The sequence below is a fragment of the Lissotriton vulgaris genome, chromosome 8 (assembly GCF_964263255.1).
Source record: "Lissotriton vulgaris chromosome 8, aLisVul1.2, whole genome shotgun sequence".
Lineage (NCBI taxonomy): Eukaryota > Metazoa > Chordata > Amphibia > Caudata > Salamandridae > Lissotriton > Lissotriton vulgaris.
In genome coordinates this window covers 948153526-948173959 of record NC_141696.1, presented here as the reverse complement: position 1 = coordinate 948173959, position 20434 = coordinate 948153526, and the positions used below count along the sequence as shown (strand labels likewise).

Here is a 20434-nt window from a genome sequence, read left to right as displayed (position 1 = left end):
AAACGGTTATTTAAAAAGTCTTCCGGTACAACTCTCTTCCATCTATTTCTGAGGGCCTGAGCTATCGGGCAGATATCATGCTTAATAATCCTATTATTGCTTGTCTAGGGCTTTTTAATTAGATCAGTGATACTAAGGACCACTGGATTATGGTCACTGTAATGTGACCAGTCTGCCGAGTAACCACGTATCTTGTCCAACAGCGTTAACATAATAAAACTGTAATCAATAACCGACTGGCTTCCTTTCCCTTTAAAGGTGGGTATCTCCTCATCCTCCCTCGATGGAAGCATCAGACCATTGTCTGCCAGGATTTTTTCAAGGATAGCTCCTTGTACGGAGTGCTCAAAGTGAGTATCACCTTGCTCTAAAGGACCTAGTTGGTCTAATGATAGACATTTATCCGAGCAACCATGGATATTAAAGTTGCCCAGAACTATAATGAAACAAAGATTATTGTTGATCCCCCTGTAGTCTCCTAAAAAAAGATTTAATGTAACCAGGTGATGAGTCGTGGTGGCCCTATCATAAGAGTTATACAAATTAACAATTAAGATGTTGTCCGCCCCTTTGCGAGCAATTTCTACTGCCATGCAGTATGGGACCCTGTAGCTAGTTGGGTATGGGTACCAGGGATGGTGCCCGAAATTAGTGTAACCAGCCCACCCTTCGCCCTCCCCATGTTGGACGCTACCGCAGGGATGAAGTGGGTAAAATAACCATCTAAGCTAAGGATGTTTTCTGTGTCCCATGTTTCTTGCAGCCCAATGATGTCAGCTGCACCTATAAATTCTCTCCATATCGGATCATCTACTTTATTTCTTAAACCAGCAATATTCCAGGTTACACACTTTAAACTTGTACTCCCAGGTGATTGAACCAACCCACCTGAGAGAGAAGTTGTGGTTGCTGGCATGTCACAACTGAGGACTATATGTGGGATCACAGGTAGGTAATCCTTATTGGTCACCAATGGCCCCAAGTTTGCTTGTTGAGCCGTTGCATGAGGATACAGAGAATTTTCATTTCTGTTCACTATTACTTTATCCCTTGTTTGTCAATCCACCCACCCCAGATCAGACAGCGGTTCAAAGTGGTTAATGGTTGGAACGTTGAATAGGTTCCCTGCTGGGCGATCACTGTGTGGGTCGTTAAGGAGTAAGCCTCTATACATTATAGGAGCCGATGGGACACTGAGGCGATTCCCTGGTTGAAAATAATTACTTCCATATGGTCGGTTAGATGTTCTCCCACTGCCAACCACTACGGGAGCCACTGGATAAAAATAGCTTAAGTCAAAGGAGAGAATTCCCCCTGGGGTATTCTGATTCGGGAAACCACTAATGAACTGTGCAACTTGTATATCTCTAAAGTTCACTATAATGCAATCTCCCGCAACATCCTTTGTTTTGGTACCCACCCAGCTTACTCTCCTAACATTTATAATTTCCCCATGTAGATCTCGCCTAAGGGGCCTATTTTTCCCTAACCAAAACATCACTTTATTTTTTCACTCCAAAAAGGTTTCAACCCTCTCTTGCTTCCATTCTGGGACACCAGCCAACACAATGACATAAGGATAGGACTCCGGGGGGAGGTCAACTCTATTTTTGTTATCCATACTTTTTGTTGCCTCAATTCTAACATGTTCTGCCGCCGTAGCTATTTCTTCTAGCCCCTTAATAGTTCTATTTTTATTGTTATCTGCTTGACTACCTTTAGGCGCCTGTCTGACTAACCCGGGGGCCTTACCAGTGGTCCTTGCCTCACCATGTTTTAATAGTTCACTATCCCCTTTACCCAACTTCTCCTTAGGAGCAGGCTTCTGAGTAATTTTGGGTAAGTTAGGTTTGGTGGGTGCAATACTTTGTGCCGATTTTACTTCCCCCAACTTCTTTATCAATTCTGAATTCATCCCAATATCCATTGAGTTTGTAAGGTACACTTTATTCATACCTGAACAGGTATGAATAAAGTGTACCTTACAAACTCAATGGATATCGGCTTGTAGTGCTCAAACTTGAGACACAAAAGAAATGTGCAGATGGTAATGTTGTGTATAAGCATTTAATAATGGTCCAACCAACTGCATGTCCCAGGACCTAACTCCCCATTTAAAAAAAGCCCTGGTAATAAAGGCATCCAAAGTACCAGTTAGACCTCCTCCACCCCTTTTACCCATTTTATCGCCCTTTGGATTGGTAAGTGACATTCTCTTCCTTAGATGTCTGTACTTGTACCGGGGTTATAATATCTAATATTAATGGCAACAACGATTTCAATGTATAGAATACGGTTTACCATTGAAACATATATACAAATGGAGCGATATGACAGCAAAATTCAAGGGGGGGGCCCAGCCCAGTCTCTTACTGTCTCTGACGGGCTCAGACGGGCCCGCCCTTGGCCCAGTCTTCGCCCGGTGCCGTCCGTGCGCGTCCCGCGACACGGAAGCAACGCTGGATTTTTAAGCGCCTCCGGGCACGGAAATGCAGTGGTTGGGCTGGACAGTCCCGCTAGGTGTTCTGGGTGATGTAGTCCCCCCGCACTGCGGCTGCAGAGATGGTGATTAGCGGGGGCAGGGGGGACAAACAGGGGTAGGTGCGCTTGAAGCGCGGGACTAGTCGGCGGCAAAAGGGTCCTCCTGGGCAGCAACAGCAATGGGTCTAGGTGAGCGCACAAAGGTCAACAGAAGCTCCCGCTCCCCTGAGGCAACGCTGGATTTTTAAGCGCCTCGGGGCGCGGAAATGCGGCGGTTGGGCTGGACAGTCCCGCTAGGTGTTCTGGGTGATGTAGTCCCCCCGCACTGCAGCCGCAGAGATGATGATTAGCGGCAGCGGGGGACACGCAGGTGTAGGTGCGCCTGAAGCGCGGGACTAGTCGGCGGCAAAAGGGTCCTCCCGGGTAGCAACAGCAATGGGTCCAGGTGAGCGCACAAAAGTCAACAGAGGCTCCCGCTCCCCAGAGGCAACGCTGGATTTTTAAGCACCTCCGGGCGCGGAAATGCAGCGATTGGGTTGGACAGTCCCGCTAGGTGTTCTGGGTGATGTAGTCCCCCCGCACTGCGGCCGCAGAGATGGTGATTAGCGGGGGCGGTGGGGACAAACAGGCATAGGTGTACTTGAAGCGCGGGACTAGTCGGCGGCAAAAGGGTCCTCCCGGGCAGCAACAGCAATCAGCAATGGGTCCAGGTGAGAGCACAAAGGTCAACAGAGGCTACCGCTCCCCAGAGGCAACGCTGGATTTTTAAGTGCCTCCGGGTGCAGAAATTCGGCAGTTGGGCTGACCACTCCCGCTAGGTGTCCTGGGTGATGGAGTCCCCCCGCACTGGGGCCGCATAGATGGTGATTAGCGGCGGCGGGGGGGACAAACAGGCGTAGGTGCGCTTGAAGCGTGGGACTAGTCGGCAGCAAAAGGGTCCTCCCAGGCAGCAACAGCAATGGGTCCAGGTGAGCGCACAAAGGTCAACCTGCTGGAGTCAAACGACAATCAGCGCTGGAGGCAGGAGTTTGTTTTCACGAGCAACTATTTGTGCAGCAAAGTGAGTAAGACATTGGATTTAAGGCACAATCGTACACAGCATGGCAGTACTCACTGGAGTTTTATTATTTAATGTTGGCACTACAATGACCAGCAGGCTCAGTGCGAGCCTCCACCCACATGACAGGTGATACGCATTACAAATATCACTGCCGCTTCACGCTGTGTGCCAAAAGATTGCCTCTGAAGAAATGCAAGTAAGCATGAAACGTGTCAGGCAACTATTTATTAATTTTAAAGATATCCTTCCTGCCTTGCTGCATCATCGTGGAATAAAACGGCAAACGTACCTCCTGTGTGTGGCTCTCCTTCATGGGCAAACTTGTTTGTTGAGGATGTTAACCCCTCCCACGCTCATGACGAGCTCAGCTCGTCATGGGCCACGGTTCTCTTGTGCTCATGACGAGCTGAGCTCGTCATGACCGTTAGAACGCTCAGGTGCGGGGCTAATTCCCCAGCTGTGCTGGGCGTTCTAAGGATCGGGCGTGGTCATGATGAGCTTAGCTCATCATGAGCACACGAGAAATGTGGCTCATGATGATCTCTCGTCATGAGCACCGGGGCGCTGTGTGCGCCTCCCCTCCACCCAGCACAGCGGGGGAATCGGCCGCGCAGCCAAGGGGTTAAACGGCTGGTCCCGGCCGTGAGGTTGCCCTGAAGCTGCAAAGTGGACCTGCTGGAGTCAAACGACGATCAGCGCTGGGAGCAGGAGTTCGTTTTCACGAGCAACTATTTGTGCAGCAAAGTGAGTAAGACATTGGATTTAAGCACAATCATACACAGCGTGGCAGTACTCACTGGAGTTTTATTATTTAATTTTGGCACTACAATGACCAGCAGGCTCAGTGCGAGCCTCCGCCCATATGACAGGTGATACTCATTACAAATATCACCGCCGCATCACGCTGTGTGCCAAAAGATTGCCTCTGAAGAAATGCAAGTACGCATGAAACGCGTCAGGCAACTGTTTATTAATTTTAAAGATATCCTTCCTGCCTTGCTGCATCATCGTGGAATAAAACGGCAAACTTACCTCCTGTGTGTGGCTCTCCTTCATGGGCAAACTTGTTTGTTGAGGATGTTAAACGCCTGGTCCCGTCCATGGGGGAGCCCTGAAGCTTTCTCTCTCTCCTTTCCCCCCCCTGTTTGTTCATTTTACAGACAGGGAGTTATTTTAAACCACTTTGAAATCCATCGCTCCTTGAGCACAAGTAAAAAGGTAACTATCAGTCCTTCTTCTTTAAGAGACAGTAAGTCTATGAAGTCGCCATGCATTGACTGTTCTCCAAAAATTGATGCCAGAATTCTTTCCATCCATTCTATAGGCAATCTCGCCATTTGTTATCTCCACATCAGGAGGACTATATCTTTTGGGATCCACAAAAATATTCATTATCGTGGCCATAAATTTTAACTCCGGCAGGCGGGTCTAACTGAAATCCCACTCCTCACTTAAGGTACCTTCATCCTCGAAAATGAAAATGTTTTCAAAAAACTACTAATGTATCCTCACTAACTGTCTAGTTAATATAAAATATCAAAAATAGAAAAGATTCAATAAACTAAAAGAACTCATAATTTCTTCTAGGAAATATAGAAATTCAAAAATCAACAATCAAGACAAACAAATTACATCGTGTGACTATGGAATATCTATCTGCAAACCTTAACTAAAATAGGTAAAACACTAGCTTGGTCCTTTCATTAAATATGGGCTGGTTAGAAAATCATAGACTACACTAAAACAACAATCAATGTTCATGAAATGTCTATGTTTTTTAGGGTCTAGAATATCTTCGTCACCTAACCAAAGAAAAGAAAGTCATTATACAGATAATCCAGATTGAGAACATCAAATAGCATTAATATACTCCGTGTTTTTTAAGTAAGTGACCTTATCTATGATATGAATGTATTGTATACCATTGTTTAAGTCCCGCGTTGATAGCACGCTGCGAATTGCCACCATTTAGAATATTTCGTATTTTCCATCACTAATATCAATCATTTGATTCCTCGCATTTGCCATCCTATGTAAGAACCCTGCTTCCTCACCACCAAAACTTGGGAATAATCTATTTAGTATAAAGGTATCCACTCCTTCTCCCTTTTTTGGCCATTATCTCATATAAGAATATATGAGTTAAAAGGATTCACTCCATTTTTCTATTTTTCTTGATGATCATTAAGGCAAGGAAAAGAAATCCATCAAAGTATTATTGTAATATTAATAAGCTTGGTCACAATAGAATGGAAAGTCTGAGACTATTAGCCTAACATTGGTTTGTTTTAATTTTCTCTGTGTAACATAATATAAATTGATGCATTATTGTACATAATATTTTTTGTTTTATGGAATTTTCCCATTTCAGATACTATCGTGGCTGCTCCAGAAGAAGGCGCTGGTTCGCCGAAACGCGCGTAGAGATTATTTTAGCCACACCTTTCTCTCTTAAAAATTGTGTTCATTTTATATAACCTTCATTTGTTGGATTATTTGTCCTTCTCTCTTAAAGTGTTGCTGTGTATTGTTGATTTATTATGTCGCATACAATTTGCGAATATGTATTATTATTTTAATGTGTTTTTTAAAAAGAATTTATGAATAAAATTGAACTACCCCTTTTTTACAAACAACCTATGTTTTAGCTCAGTTCATTTCGACCACTTATTACGTTCTGTTGCCTAGATTGATACATATCAAATTATTTGCTTTTCCCTGGTCTAGGAACTTCATTTCCATGTACTCAGGGGGTCCTTGATAAATATTTACACAATTTTCCCACAGCCTGTCTCTGCAGGGCCACTTTATTGTTGTTTTATTCACTGGATACATTGTTATTCCTTTCCTTGCTTTAAGAGCCATCATATATACCAGATAATTTATATATAGATCCATATAAACATTCAGAGCATATGGCTCTTCAAAAAACCTTTGGATTTACCGACGAGGAATTTGAGACACTAGTCGGTATTTCAAGTTCTTTTAGTCACCCTTCAAGCGAACCCCTGCGTCATAATGATGACACTAAAAAATTACTGGACCTTAAGAAAAAACTAACACGTATTGAAGCCCACGGCGAATTTATGTTGGCCTATCTCCGCCTGGGCATTATTCCATTAGGTCTCCGTGTTAAAAACATTCCCGGTCTCTTTGTACACCACAAGGCATTTCTTGACAAATGGAGCAGAATTGCTAGCAGGTGTTCGAGGGACCTGATGATGCTAATAGTCGAAACCGCGAAAGAATTAGCTGCGGAAGTAAGATCAGATATCGATGAGCTTGAGGATAAAATCAAAAAAATGGGCAATATAGACGATGCAATGAAAAAAATTGCTGAGTGCAATAAGGAAGTAGAATCGTTTTCCAGCTACTTAGATAAAAGAAAGAACGATAAATTACTTAAAGACAAACGATATGCTACAATTGAAAATACCTACCCCTATTTAACAGTAGATTTTTATAAACAAAACCATTTCACTACAGACAACAGTGAAGTACAACAACGGGTAAACACCTTTTCCCAAAGTTCAGACTCAGAGAATGAGACTGAAGGGTATTATGAACCAGAACCCAATTACAACTACAATTCAGGTAGAGGGGCCCGCAGACAGCCTTTTTTAGGGAACCGAGGGATGGGACGAGGACGTCCCAGAGTCCACTTTCAGGGACAACCGAGAGGGAACTACAAACCCCAACACCATCAGCAACAACAACAGGAGGAACCACAATTTATTCGAGAGACAAGAAGCAGGCAGTATTGGAAGCAGGGAATATAATTCCCATCTTTAATCTTTCTAAAACTGATTTAGATTCTTCCAGTATTGCTCTGCTATCTAAAGGTCTTTCTTTTGTGCCCCATTCAACTCCAAACCTTTTTGAACTATATTGCGATATAATTTCTTTTTTTCGGAAAATACGTTTGAAAAGATTTTTCTCAACTAATGATGATACTGATATAGAAACAACCAATGCCAAATCTTTATGTCTTCCCTCGACCTTTAGTCCCTCTTTGGAACAACTAGGACCAGAAGTGGCCACTTTTGAGCTGGTCGTTTTAAAGAAATTGGACCAGGCCTTGAGATACATTCCAAAACCAATCTATAATATAGACAAAGAAGAACATCTAGCTCTATCAACTATTTCCACCAACAAAGATCTTACCATTAAGAGTTGCGACAAGGGAGGTGGGATTGTCCTTATTGACACTTCCCAATACGAACTAAACATGTTAAAAATGCTAAGCGACAAGACCTTTTACATCCTTACTCAAGCATACTCTTCACTGAATCTATCTAAAAAAATAAGATCTTTAACCAAAACAGCTTTAGAAGATGGTCACATCAATCTCAAAGAATTTGAATTCTTAAATCACAATCTGGGAAAAACAGCCTGTATATACGGGCTGCCTAAGATTCACAAAAACCCTTTAGATCCACCTTATCGACCCATAGTGTCAACCATTGGTACAGCTACTGAGCCCCTTTCCAAATATATAGATAACCACCTACGTCCATTTATATCTAAGATCAGGTCATATGTGCGTGACACAGGTGACATGATTCAAAAGACAGAAGGCTTAACCTTTACCTCTGGAAGAGACCTTCTAGTTACATTGGACGTAGAGTCTCTGTATAGCAATATTCCCATCCTTGGAGCAATGACAGCTACATCTTGGTTCATTGACTCATACAACATACCTTGCCCTAAATCATTTTTATTGGCATGTCTAAAAATTGTCTTAACTGACAACTTTTTTGAATTTGGCTTGAATACTTATCGCCAGATAAAGGGTGTAAGTATGGGGGCTTCAGTAGCGCCCTCGATTGCGAATATATATATGGCGGCCTTCGAAGCAAAAAACATCTATAATGAATTGGCGCCCTTTTTCGAGTCTGTCTCCCATTGGTCCAGATACATAGATGACATTTTTTTTGTCTGGACCAATGGGAGGGAGGCACTAGACGAGTTTGTCTATTGGATAAACGAAGCAGACCCTAATCTCCACTTCACGTCGCATATCAGTGATGAGAAGGTTGAATTTTTAGACATTGAAATTATAAATGATGATGGTTTTTTAAAAATGGATCTACATACGAAACCCACAGCAAGAAATACCTTGCTGCACTACAGTAGTTTCCACCCTAGATCACAAAAAGATTCAATTCCATTCTCTCAGTTTCTACAGGTTAGGCGCAACTGCACCAGCCTGGCAGACTTTGATAAACAGGCGATTGCGATGAGAAGTAAATTCATCGAGAGAGGCTACCCACACCGGCTAGTGAGACACGCTTATAAGCGTGCCCGCTATTATGATCGCAATTATTTGCTCCAACAAAAGCCAGCTAAAACCACCAACCAGGTGGTCTGTGTAACTAAACATTCCACCCTTGACACAAAAATTAAACAAGTCATAAATTCAAACTGGCACATTTTAAATAGCAATTGTACTCCAGAACTGAAACTAGCTAAACCACTATTTGCCTACAAAAGGAATAAAAACATCAAAGAACATATTGTTCGTTCACGTTTCCAACCTACATCGGACAAAAATCTTTTAACACAGAGGTCGATTGTATCAGGCAATCCGATAAAAGGAACTTTCCCCTGCTCCTCATGTTCCTCTTGTGCTAGTATCATAAGAGGAAAAGAATTCACACACAATGGCCACACAACAGTGGCAAAAGAAATGTGGAACTGTAAATCTTCAAATCTGATCTACTTTATACAGTGCCCGTGTCTCCTCGGGTATATAGGAGAAACATCTCGAACTATACAAACACGGTTAAATGAACATCGTTCAGCGATAAGAACCCACAAACTCGCTGCCCCTATGGTGAAGCATTTCCTAGAAAAGGGACATCAGGCAGAGGACCTTAAATGGAGAGTCCTAGAAAAAATTCATACTGCAGACTCCAATGGGGGTTGTGCCATCAGAAAAAAGAGAGAGGTGTTCTGGATATTTGTCTTCAACACCTTTCGAGAAGGAATGAATAGCGAATTGCCATGGGAGCACGCTATTTGCTAGAGCATCTTTTGACTCTCCCTACCGCAGCAAAAACAGCTTCTCACTCTTTATGATTAAATTTAAATTACCTAATAATAGGCATTCAGCAATAAGAAAAGTCAATCCCAGTGTTCTCCCAAGATGTAGTTCACCCTGCTCCCTTTTTATCTAAAGTTTAAGCTCCTGATTAGGGGAATCTTTCCCTGCACCTCACTTCGTCGTACAGGTGTAACTAAGCAACAACTAGATCGAAGGAATATTAATGCTCGACTTTGCTAAAATAACAAAAGGCATGGAGGCTCGTTAAATTCACACGCATTATTTTTTGTTTAATGGAAGTACAGTTTTTACGAATTTCAGGAAAAATAACTTTCCTATAGAAATCTTTTTTTATTCTAAAAATATTGAAAAAACCAGCACCAAATCTATAATGAGTCATTTTTGTGCACCTAATCTTGAAGCGCTATATATTCAGAATCTTTTTGCTTGGATTTGACATCAGCTAAATCTGACTCTAGTCCCAAGTTAAAATATAGCTCCACTCCCCAATTGCTTTCCACTCGGTTAAGCTGGTTAATCCTTGTGCTATACATCAGCACCGATGTATATCCAGTGATATTTTACGTGGGAGCCATTGCTGATTCTTTCTCTAGAGAATCTGGTCCTTTTTTTACTTCTTCCTATTTTTTGGTCCTTCTTTCATGTTCACACCAGTGACATTTTACGTGGGAGCCATTGTTGATTCCTGCTCTAGAGAATCTGGTCCTTTTTTTACTTCTTCCTATTTTTTGGTCCTTCTTTCATGTTCACACCAGTGACATTTTACGTGGGAGCCATTGTTGATTCCTGCTCTAGAGAATCTGGTCCTCTTTTCATTTCTTCTTAATTTTTGGTCCTTTTTTTATGTCAACACCAGGTCAGGTGTACTCAATCATCCAATCAAATAGGGTATATATACAGGAAGTAAAGGCACTTTGAAATGCCGTCTTTCGTGGAAGGAGCATAGAACCCCCGTGTCCCGCCGCCGGAATCTCTGAGCCCTGTTGATATCTATTGGGTAAGTGTTCGCTAAAATCCCTATGCGGTAATTTTACTCTGATCACTTGTTTAGTTAACTGATAATCTCCAAAGTAAACAGTGGGTAACAGAATTCTCTCTCTCCTTCCCCCCCCCTGTTTGTTCATTTTACAGACAGGGAGTTATTTTAAACCACTTTGAAATCCATCGCTCCTTGAGCACAAGTAAAAAGGTAACTATCAGTCCTTCTTCTTTAAGAGACAGTAAGTCTATGAAGTCGCCATGCATTGACTGTTCTCCAAAAATTGATGCCAGAATTCTTTCCATCCATTCTATAGGCAATCTCGCCATTTGTTATCTCCACATCAGGAGGACTATATCTTTTGGGATCCACAAAAATATTCATTATCGTGGCCATAAATTTTAACTCCGGCAGGCGGGTCTAACTGAAATCCCACTCCTCACTTAAGGTACCTTCATCCTCGAAAATGAAAATGTTTTCAAAAAACTACTAATGTATCCTCACTAACTGTCTAGTTAATATAAAATATCAAAAATAGAAAAGATTCAATAAACTAAAAGAACTCATAATTTCTTCTAGGAAATATAGAAATTCAAAAATCAACAATCAAGACAAACAAATTACATCGTGTGACTATGGAATATCTATCTGCAAACCTTAACTAAAATAGGTAAAACACTAGCTTGGTCCTTTCATTAAATATGGGCTGGTTAGAAAATCATAGACTACACTAAAACAACAATCAATGTTCATGAAATGTCTATGTTTTTTAGGGTCTAGAATATCTTCGTCACCTAACCAAAGAAAAGAAAGTCATTATACAGATAATCCAGATTGAGAACATCAAATAGCATTAATATACTCCGTGTTTTTTAAGTAAGTGACCTTATCTATGATATGAATGTATTGTATACCATTGTTTAAGTCCCGCGTTGATAGCACGCTGCGAATTGCCACCATTTAGAATATTTCGTATTTTCCATCACTAATATCAATCATTTGATTCCTCGCATTTGCCATCCTATGTAAGAACCCTGCTTCCTCACCACCAAAACTTGGGAATAATCTATTTAGTATAAAGGTATCCACTCCTTCTCCCTTTTTTGGCCATTATCTCATATAAGAATATATGAGTTAAAAGGATTCACTCCATTTTTCTATTTTTCTTGATGATCATTAAGGCAAGGAAAAGAAATCCATCAAAGTATTATTGTAATATTAATAAGCTTGGTCACAATAGAATGGAAAGTCTGAGACTATTAGCCTAACATTGGTTTGTTTTAATTTTCTCTGTGTAACATAATATAAATTGATGCATTATTGTACATAATATTTTTTGTTTTATGGAATTTTCCCATTTCAGATACTATCGTGGCTGCTCCAGAAGAAGGCGCTGGTTCGCCGAAACGCGCGTAGAGATTATTTTAGCCACACCTTTCTCTCTTAAAAATTGTGTTCATTTTATATAACCTTCATTTGTTGGATTATTTGTCCTTCTCTCTTAAAGTGTTGCTGTGTATTGTTGATTTATTATGTCGCATACAATTTGTGAATATGTATTATTATTTTAATGTGTTTTTTAAAAAGAATTTATGAATAAAATTGAACTACCCCTTTTTTACAAACAACCTATGTTTTAGCTCAGTTCATTTCGACCACTTATTACGTTCTGTTGCCTAGATTGATACATATCAAATTATTTGCTTTTCCCTGGTCTAGGAACTTCATTTCCATGTACTCAGGGGGTCCTTGATAAATATTTACACAAAACGCCTGGTCCCGGCCTTGGGGGAGCCCTGAAGCTGCAAATTGGACCTGCTGAAGTCAAACGACGATCAGCGCTGGGGGAAGGAGTTAGTTTTCACAAGCAACTATTTGTGCAGCAAAGTGATTAAGACATTGGATTTAAGGCACAATCATACACAGCGTGGCAGTACTCCCTGGAGTTTTATTATTTAAGTTTGGCACTACAATGACCAGCAGGCTCAGTGCGAGCCTCCGCCCACATGACAGGTGATATGCATTACAAATATCACCGCCGCATCACACTGTGTGCCAAAAGTTTGCCTCGGAAGAAATGCAAGTAAGCATGAAACGCATCAGGCAACTGTTTATTAATTTTAAAGATATCCTTCCTGCCTTGCTGCATCATCGTGGAATAGAACGGCAAACTTACCTCCTGTGTGTGGCTCTCCTTCATGGGCAAACTTGTTTGTTGAGGATATATATATATATATATGACACGTGACAGACCTTTCAAATCACGCCCAAACGCACCTGGGCGCTTATGTTCCTGTCAGTGAGAAAGGCATCAGCCGAAACGTTGGGCAAGAGGAAACAGGCACTTTTAATGGCTCATGAAATAAAGTTATTTTCCCGGGTAATGGTCCTCACAAATGTTTAGTTTACCATGGTGCTGTTTGTGGGCTGCTCTCTGCCCATGTGGTGAGGCCACCCTGCAGGGTCTGAGGCTCCAGAAACGGGGAAACTCTTTTGGTGTTTATGGAGGAGCCTGGCCCACATGTGCCTTTCAACCCACCAAGGGATCGCAATATGGCAACATGAAATGGCACACGTAAGGGATTCGATGTCTCCTGCTTCGGACGTGCCTGGAAGTAGCTGTTTTTCGTGAGTGAACCATCTCAAAAAAGACATTTGTGTTGTGCATTTTACTCACCTGCCTGCTGAAATAATTATTCCACAATACAACTGATGCGGGTGTAATGTGACATCACCATCGAGGTGAAAGCATTTTTAACATTCACAATGCATCATGGGTACAGTAGTACAGAGTGAATGCAGGGACGTGACAGACCTTTTAAATTCACGCCCAAGCGCACCTGGGCGCTTGTGTTCCTGTCTGTGAGAAAGGCATCAGCCACAACGTTGGGCAACAGGAAACCAGCACTTTTAAGAACTCATGAAATAAAGTGCTTTTCCCGGGTAATGGGCCTCACAGTTGTTTGGTTTACCATGGTGGTGTTTGTGGGCTGCCGAGTGCCCATGTGGTGAGGCCACCCTGCAGGGTCTGAGGCTCCAGAAACTGTGAAAGTTTTAGGGGTGTTATAGTTTTTTCACTCATACAAAACCATTGAAATTGCTCCTATATAGTTAGTTGTACTAACTATATTTCGCGCACCCGCAATCCACTGCTGATGATGTCACATATTGCATCATTCATGACATGGTCAGTGACATCACTGATGACATCTCAAATGACATCAATGATGACATCACTGATGACATCATCCAGAGAATGTGGTTTGCTTTGTTATTTAAATATGCATTATATATATAGCAATTTGCATTGAAGAATGAGTTGATATATATAAATAAATATTTGGATGGAGGATTTAGTAGCAGTGTAATTGACTGTTTAGTGACTAAACTGTGTGAATTACTGTATCACTGTGTCAGTTGTTGTGTAAACTGGTTCTACAGTTGGTTACTAGCTATGTGAAAGTCTATATTAGTTATTAACTAGTTAACTGAGTATTTGTATTGGAGAGTGAAAGTGTGTGTGGTTTGGTGGGGGGTGTGTGACTGTCCAAAGATGTGAGAATAGTTGATTCAGTATATATATGAAGTTAAAACTACATGTTCTAAAAGTTGTTTGGGTGGGTGAATCTCTTTATGGGTGTGGTGATGAGCAAATATATTTCTCATGGGTACATGTCCAACAAACTAGAAAAATAAAAGGCAGTGTATGTGTCAGTTGTTGTAAATAAATAAGTATACATAAGACTCAATGATTGTATGAGTGACTGTATGGATAACTGTATACTTGTAATAGTGATTTTATAATTCACAAAGTATGACTTACTATCTAAATGAAAAGATGACGTGGTGTTCGTATAAGTGTGTAGCTCAGTAAATATGTAAGTATGAACCATTGTTTGCATAAGTGAGTAGGATGACTGCATATGTGAATAGGATGTGTGCTGGTGTGTAATGTCGATATAGGTGTATAAATATTTTTGATAGTGTTCTGTTGTTCATTAACAGCATGTATGAGTAAATCTACAAGTAAGTGATTAGATGTGTGTATACATCTATGAATCACTGAGTGGGGTTTTAGATACTTATATTGCTGTGACAATGGATTCAAATATGATACTCTGTATTTTACAAAAAATGATGAAAGATTTTACTAGTGTATGAAAAGGTGTATGTGATTGTCACGTGGATGATGTCATCAGTGATGTCATCAGTGATGTCATTTAAGATGTCATCAGTGATGTCACTGACCATGTTGTGAATGGTCTATTATGTGACATCATCAGTAGTGGATTGCGGGTGCGCGAAATATAGTTAGTACAACTAACTGTATAGGAGCAATTTCAATGGTTTTGTATGAGTGAAATGTCCAGCTAACTATAAAACCCCTAAAACGTATAGTTTTTTGAGTGAATTTCAAAGGTTTTTTAAATGCTAATTCCTAACTATATAAGGGCTGAAACCTATGTTTTTTCCAGTGAATTTCAAAGGTTTTTTAAATGCTAATTTCTAACTATATAAGGCCTGAAACCTATGGTTATTTGAGTGAATTTGCAAGGTTTTTTAAATGCTAATTCCTAACTATATAAGGCCTAAAACCTATGTTTTTTTCAGTGAATATATATATATTTTTTTTGGACAAGGGCACTTTTCTGTTATTTGCTTTCTGGTCTGCCTCCGACACAAAGTTGGTTTTACTGACCCGAACTGTTCTTATTGGCATTCCACAAACTTTAAGAAAAACGGTTCACCAGTCATTACAGGGCGCTATGACTCCTATGGCCTATATAAGGCCTGAAACCTATCTTTTTTTCAGTGAATTTGCAAGGTTTTTAAATGCTAATTCCTAACTATATAAGGACTGAAACCTATGTTTTTTTTCACTGAATTTCAAAGGTTTTTTAATGCTAATTCCTAACTATATAAGGCCTGAAACCTATGTTTTTTTTGGTGAATTTCAATGGTTTTATAAATGCTAATTCCTAACTATATCAGGCCTGAAACCTATGTTCTTTTCATTTAATTTTGAAGGTTTTTTAAATGACAATTTTTAAATGTATTAATTGTTATTTTTTTATACTGATTTACTACATTTTTGCAGGCAGGTGTTCAGAGGGCACGCCCCCTTTTTAGAAAACTCTGCAGCCCAACCCCTGGCCCGTTTGCAGAGGAGGATCTAATTCCCCTTGCATACTGGGGGTCCCTGGGGGCAACTAGCCCACCAGGAACCTCCAGTATATGCCAGTGGGCTGCATTGCAGAAAGGTGTAATGAGGCCACACCCTTTTTTACACCTCTCTGCAACGCAGCCACCGGGCATGTTTGCAGAGGGGGAACTAATTCCCCTTGCATACTGAGGGTCCCTGGGGGCAACTAACCCACCAGGTGCCTCCAGTATGCGCCAGGGGACAGTGTGGGGGGGATTGGGCACCCCCCACACTTCTTTATCACTATACCCCGGCGATTTGGTCCCCCTTGGGGGTAATTTTTAAATAAACATACCGGGTTTTTAAAAAAAACATTTTTGGCCTTTGGGATCCTTGTGGGACTCCCTGAGCATGCCTAGGGGGTCAGGGTGCTTCTACCCTGCCCCCTTTTATTTCTACACATTTGTTTTTCTGCTTTCTTGTGCCTCTGTCTACCTAGCACAAGATGAATGCCAACACTTCCTGGTTAGAAGTGTTGACAGCCAATGAGCATGCTGCTTTCCTGTGAAAGGCATACTGATTGGCTGCCACTGTCTGTCAACAATCCAAACCAGGAAGTGTTGGCAGCCATCTTGTGCCTTGGTAGAACCAAGGCACAAGAAAGCAGAAACACAAATGTGTAGAACTCAAAAAGGGGGCAGGGTAGAAGTACCCTGACCACCTAGGCCTGCTATGGGGGTCCCACAAGGACCCCCCAGGACCCCCATTTTTTTTTTTTAAATCGTGCAGTACGTGCACCGTAAGCGCACGGTACGTGTACGGTACGCGTACGGTGCGCATACGGTGGCAGCCAATCAGCATGCAGCTCGTACTTGGGAAGGTATAGAGTACAGTACGCTTACAGTAAGCTTATATAGATATATATTTTTTCAAATTCAATTTTCTCAACAACTACTGGAGGAATTTACACCAAATATGGAAAAGGCTCTACTGCGTACCAGTCCCTACTATTTTGCTAAGTTTGGTGCAATTCCGTTCGGCGGTTCGGGCTGTAGCCGTGACTAATCGTCCTACGGAAATTAACATAGGGAAAAACACGTTTTGGGACCCCCCTTTTTTCTCGGACCCCACTGGATGAATCCCCCGAAACTTTCAGGGAAGGAGCGGAGCATAACGGGCCGTTCATTAACCGGCGCCAAAGTTATTCCCAAAAGAATGTTGTGGATTTCCTATGGAAAGTAGGTCCTAACTATATATACCTACTGCCAGTAGGTAATAGATATATACATATATATATATTACCTACTGGCAGTCGCCAGTAGGTATATATAGTTAGTATTTTTTCCCTATGGGATTTCTGAAAATTCTATGTCTAATAACTTTGGCATTTGTGGACGGAATTGGCTGAAATTTTCAGGAAAATGGCACATTTTGTTTCTGAGCAGCCCCTGAAAATTTGGGGGGTGTTTGGCAAGGGGGGGCCGAGAAAAAAGGGGGGTCCCAAAACGCGTTTTTCCCATGTTAATTTCCATAGGGCGGTTGGCCTCACTTTTAGACCGAACGGCTAAATGGATTTGCACGAAACTTGCCAAAATTTTAGGGACTGTTAGCCCGATGTGCCTTTGCTAGGTCTCAATATATGTGCTCCAGTGGATTTTGAGAAATTAACGTTCAAAATAAGATATATATCTGTAACAGCGCTCCGGGCAGCGATCCGGTTCGCGTACTTTTCGCGTAACGGAACTTTGCGATGCGAAGCTGATTGGCTTTCCGGTGTCTGTCAACATTCTAAACAGTCCGGAGCGGCCGCTATCTTGTCTCTCGGTAGGATCGAGAGACAAGAGGAGGCCAAAACAAAGGGGGAAATTACTATAAGGGGGCATAGTAGATCCTCGTTGACCCCCTAGGTTTTATGTGGAGGTTTTAAAAGGTCCCAGCAGGGCTAAAAAAAATTTTTTATTTTTTTTTGGGTGGTGAGCGCCTAGTACGCGAACCGGAAAGCGTTCTGGGCAGCGTACTATAAGGATAAAAGAATGATAGACTTTTCTAATACTGTATGTTAATTGTTTGTTGTTTTTGTTGATTTTATTTTGTTTTCTTTATTTTTAAAGTATTTTTTTTATTTTGATTGTGTTTCATAATTCATTAAACTTTCTAACATTTCATTGTCAGAAATTTCAAAATTGTCATTGAATATATTTTGTATTCTATGAGGGTGTAACATGTCCTCATTTTTAAGCAGGTTATCCACTGCTTCAACACATTGTAGTAGTTCCTGGTCTCTACTTTGATCCATAAATTCATCCATGTTTCCTTGGCTGCTCTCTTCCAGTACAATTTTAAATTGAACTTGCTGCTCGCCTTCCATTTTGCCTGAAATTTGGATTAAAAAAATATATATTGGTAGAGATAGGGCACTGTTGGGATTAATTTTAGATAGGCAGTTTTTAACAGTGAATTTATCTTTTGGCAGTGTATAGTATCAGAGTAGAAATAGGACTATAAAAAAGTGTATGTGATTTAACCAAGACAAGCCTAACTCCATTCATAACTATAACAGAGAAGTCTATCTAAATCCATAACTACTACAGAGGGATAGTATATATCTATCAGAAAAAGTCTACCATATTAAGTTATAGTGCACAATATACTTCAGTTTTCAAAATAACAACTTACCTTCACAAACAAGTTGAAGTGTTTAGTAGCTATTCAAATGTAATGTACAACAAGAAGTAGCAGTCAAAATGGCTGTGTTTTCTTCTCTTCCTTTATATATATTCAGGTATATAACCAATCAAATGTCAGGTAATATAAGTAGAAAATGAAAGTAACATTTTCATTGGTTTTCAATTCCAACACTTCAGATGTGTTTTGTGAAGTAATTTACCTCACGGTATTTAGAGAGGTCTACAGGCTTAATGGCTAAATGAAATTTCAATCAAATTTGTGAAAATGAAAGGGATTGTTATGTAGTATGAGCTAATCTATATTTGGTGAGAGTGTCTCCAGTCGTTATTCTGTGAATTACTTTCCCACCTTTTTTTTTTGGACCGCTTCCCGGGAAGCGGTCCGGTCCGCGAACTAGGAGCATAACGGAAGTCCACCATTTTGTGTTTCGGTCGAATTAAGATATAAAATGGAGGCAAATACTGTTCAGAATGGGTAGAAGGGGGCACGGTACAAGTATTTTGACCCCCTAGGTTTTCTGAGGGTGGCTGAGGAGGACCATATGTGCGGGTAAAAAACATTTTTTTTTTAAATTTTGTGCGGTTAGCTTCCAGTTCGCGTACCGGGTAGCGCTCTTTGAGCGTAGTTTGTTGAAAATTACAGAAAAAAGTTAGAGAAAAATAATAATTGTGAGTGATCAGATGTAGGGTAGCTCTGAGAAGAGCTTTTGGGTTTATGGTACATTTTGGTACTTATAAGTAGGTACCAATGCACAGTCTTAAATTCAAAATGAAAATTCTGTTGCCCTCATCTGAGAAGTGAACTCCATCTCCTCTGTAGATATCTTGCATGTAGTAACGCAAGTTATTGTTGTACAAGGAGCCCATTCCATGGTCTCTCATGTAAGCTGAAACAGATTTGTTTACATGCTTCCTCGCTTTCTCAATTTGTGGACAAAATTGGTTGGACCACCTCCATTTCTGTCTTTGGCATATATTGGAATATACCAAGGCAGTTTGAGGAAAAAGTGCCATTAATTGCTCAAAGGTGTCCTTTAAAAGCATTTCCAGACCTACCCCAGTCAAAGTGCCCAAATCATTACCTCCACAGTGCACTATTAACAGGTCAGGTTTTGACAAATGCATAAAGGTTTTCACCAATGGTATCAATTGGTGACATTTTAATCCTCTTTGGCCCAACCACTTAATTTCCACATCTTGTAAATTGAGGTTAGGTAAATTTCTGTTCTCAGCATACCTTTGAGCCCTGTAGATGTAACTATGTCCAACAATCCAGACATTAAACATGGTGAGAGAAGGTTGGGCTGCAGTCAGATGAAGTGTGGTAATGAAAGGGCAGTTGAAACAGTAGGAGTTTGTAAAGAAAAAAAACTGTGGATTTCCAGTCCTAATGATTCATTAGCAGTGATTGGTGTATTTTCATTTCTGAAAACAGAAAGTTAGGGTGCATGGATGTGTTCTTTGAAAGATGTAATTTGAATGGTCAAGGAAGAAACATTTAATGAAAGATTGCACTGGATACGCAGGTGCACTGAGAGTTCAGAGTTCAATTGAAACATTGTTGTGTGATTTTGCAAACATGAGAGGTCTTTCAGGAGGTGGTTGCTAAGCAAAAAAGGCAGAGAGGGCAGAGGGGGGAAGGGTTTTGATTTGAAAAAAGTGAGGGAAGAGTTATGATTGGCTAATATGAGAGATATGTGTAATGAATATCTGTATTTCTGTGCTTTCAATAGCTGCAGCCTCTGGAGTGCATCCTCTTTGTTCTGCTGAAGACAATTTGGAGTATTTCTGAGACTGTTTTGAAACTCAAAAAGTATTTGCTAAGGTGAGAAAAGATTTATTTAATTTAGATAGAGAATAGTATGATTTAAGGAGAAAATGATGAAGAAAGCTGTGTTTTTAAAATGTGGCTTTGTCTCAAGTGATATACAAATAAATTTAGTTTTTTTGGAGAAATTGTAATAGCATATTCGGTGTAGCATTCTGGCATGCAGTAACACAAGTTATTGTTGTACAT

At 40.8% G+C, this 20434-nt stretch overlaps 2 long non-coding RNA genes across 4 annotated transcripts; both read left to right on the top strand.

Moving 5' to 3' along the window:
- The first annotated feature begins 4702 nt into the window (after nucleotides 1–4702).
- LOC147698176 (uncharacterized) lies at nucleotides 4703–6073 on the top strand. 2 transcript variants are annotated; one of them, XR_015299184.1, is made up of 3 exons: nucleotides 4703–4759; nucleotides 4866–4997; nucleotides 5129–6073. It is a non-coding gene; the product is annotated as an uncharacterized LOC147698176 (long non-coding RNA). The 2 variants fall into 2 exon arrangements; XR_015299185.1 differs by having other exon boundaries at nucleotides 4866–5425; nucleotides 5913–6073.
- Nucleotides 6074–10116: 4043 nt separating this feature from the next.
- On the top strand, nucleotides 10117–12345 carry LOC147698175 (uncharacterized). Of its 2 annotated transcripts, XR_015299183.1 has the most exons (5): nucleotides 10117–10605; nucleotides 10740–10797; nucleotides 10904–11035; nucleotides 11167–11257; nucleotides 11361–12345. It is a non-coding gene; the product is annotated as an uncharacterized LOC147698175 (long non-coding RNA). The 2 variants fall into 2 exon arrangements; XR_015299182.1 differs by having other exon boundaries at nucleotides 11167–12345.
- Nucleotides 12346–20434: the final 8089 nt, after the last annotated feature.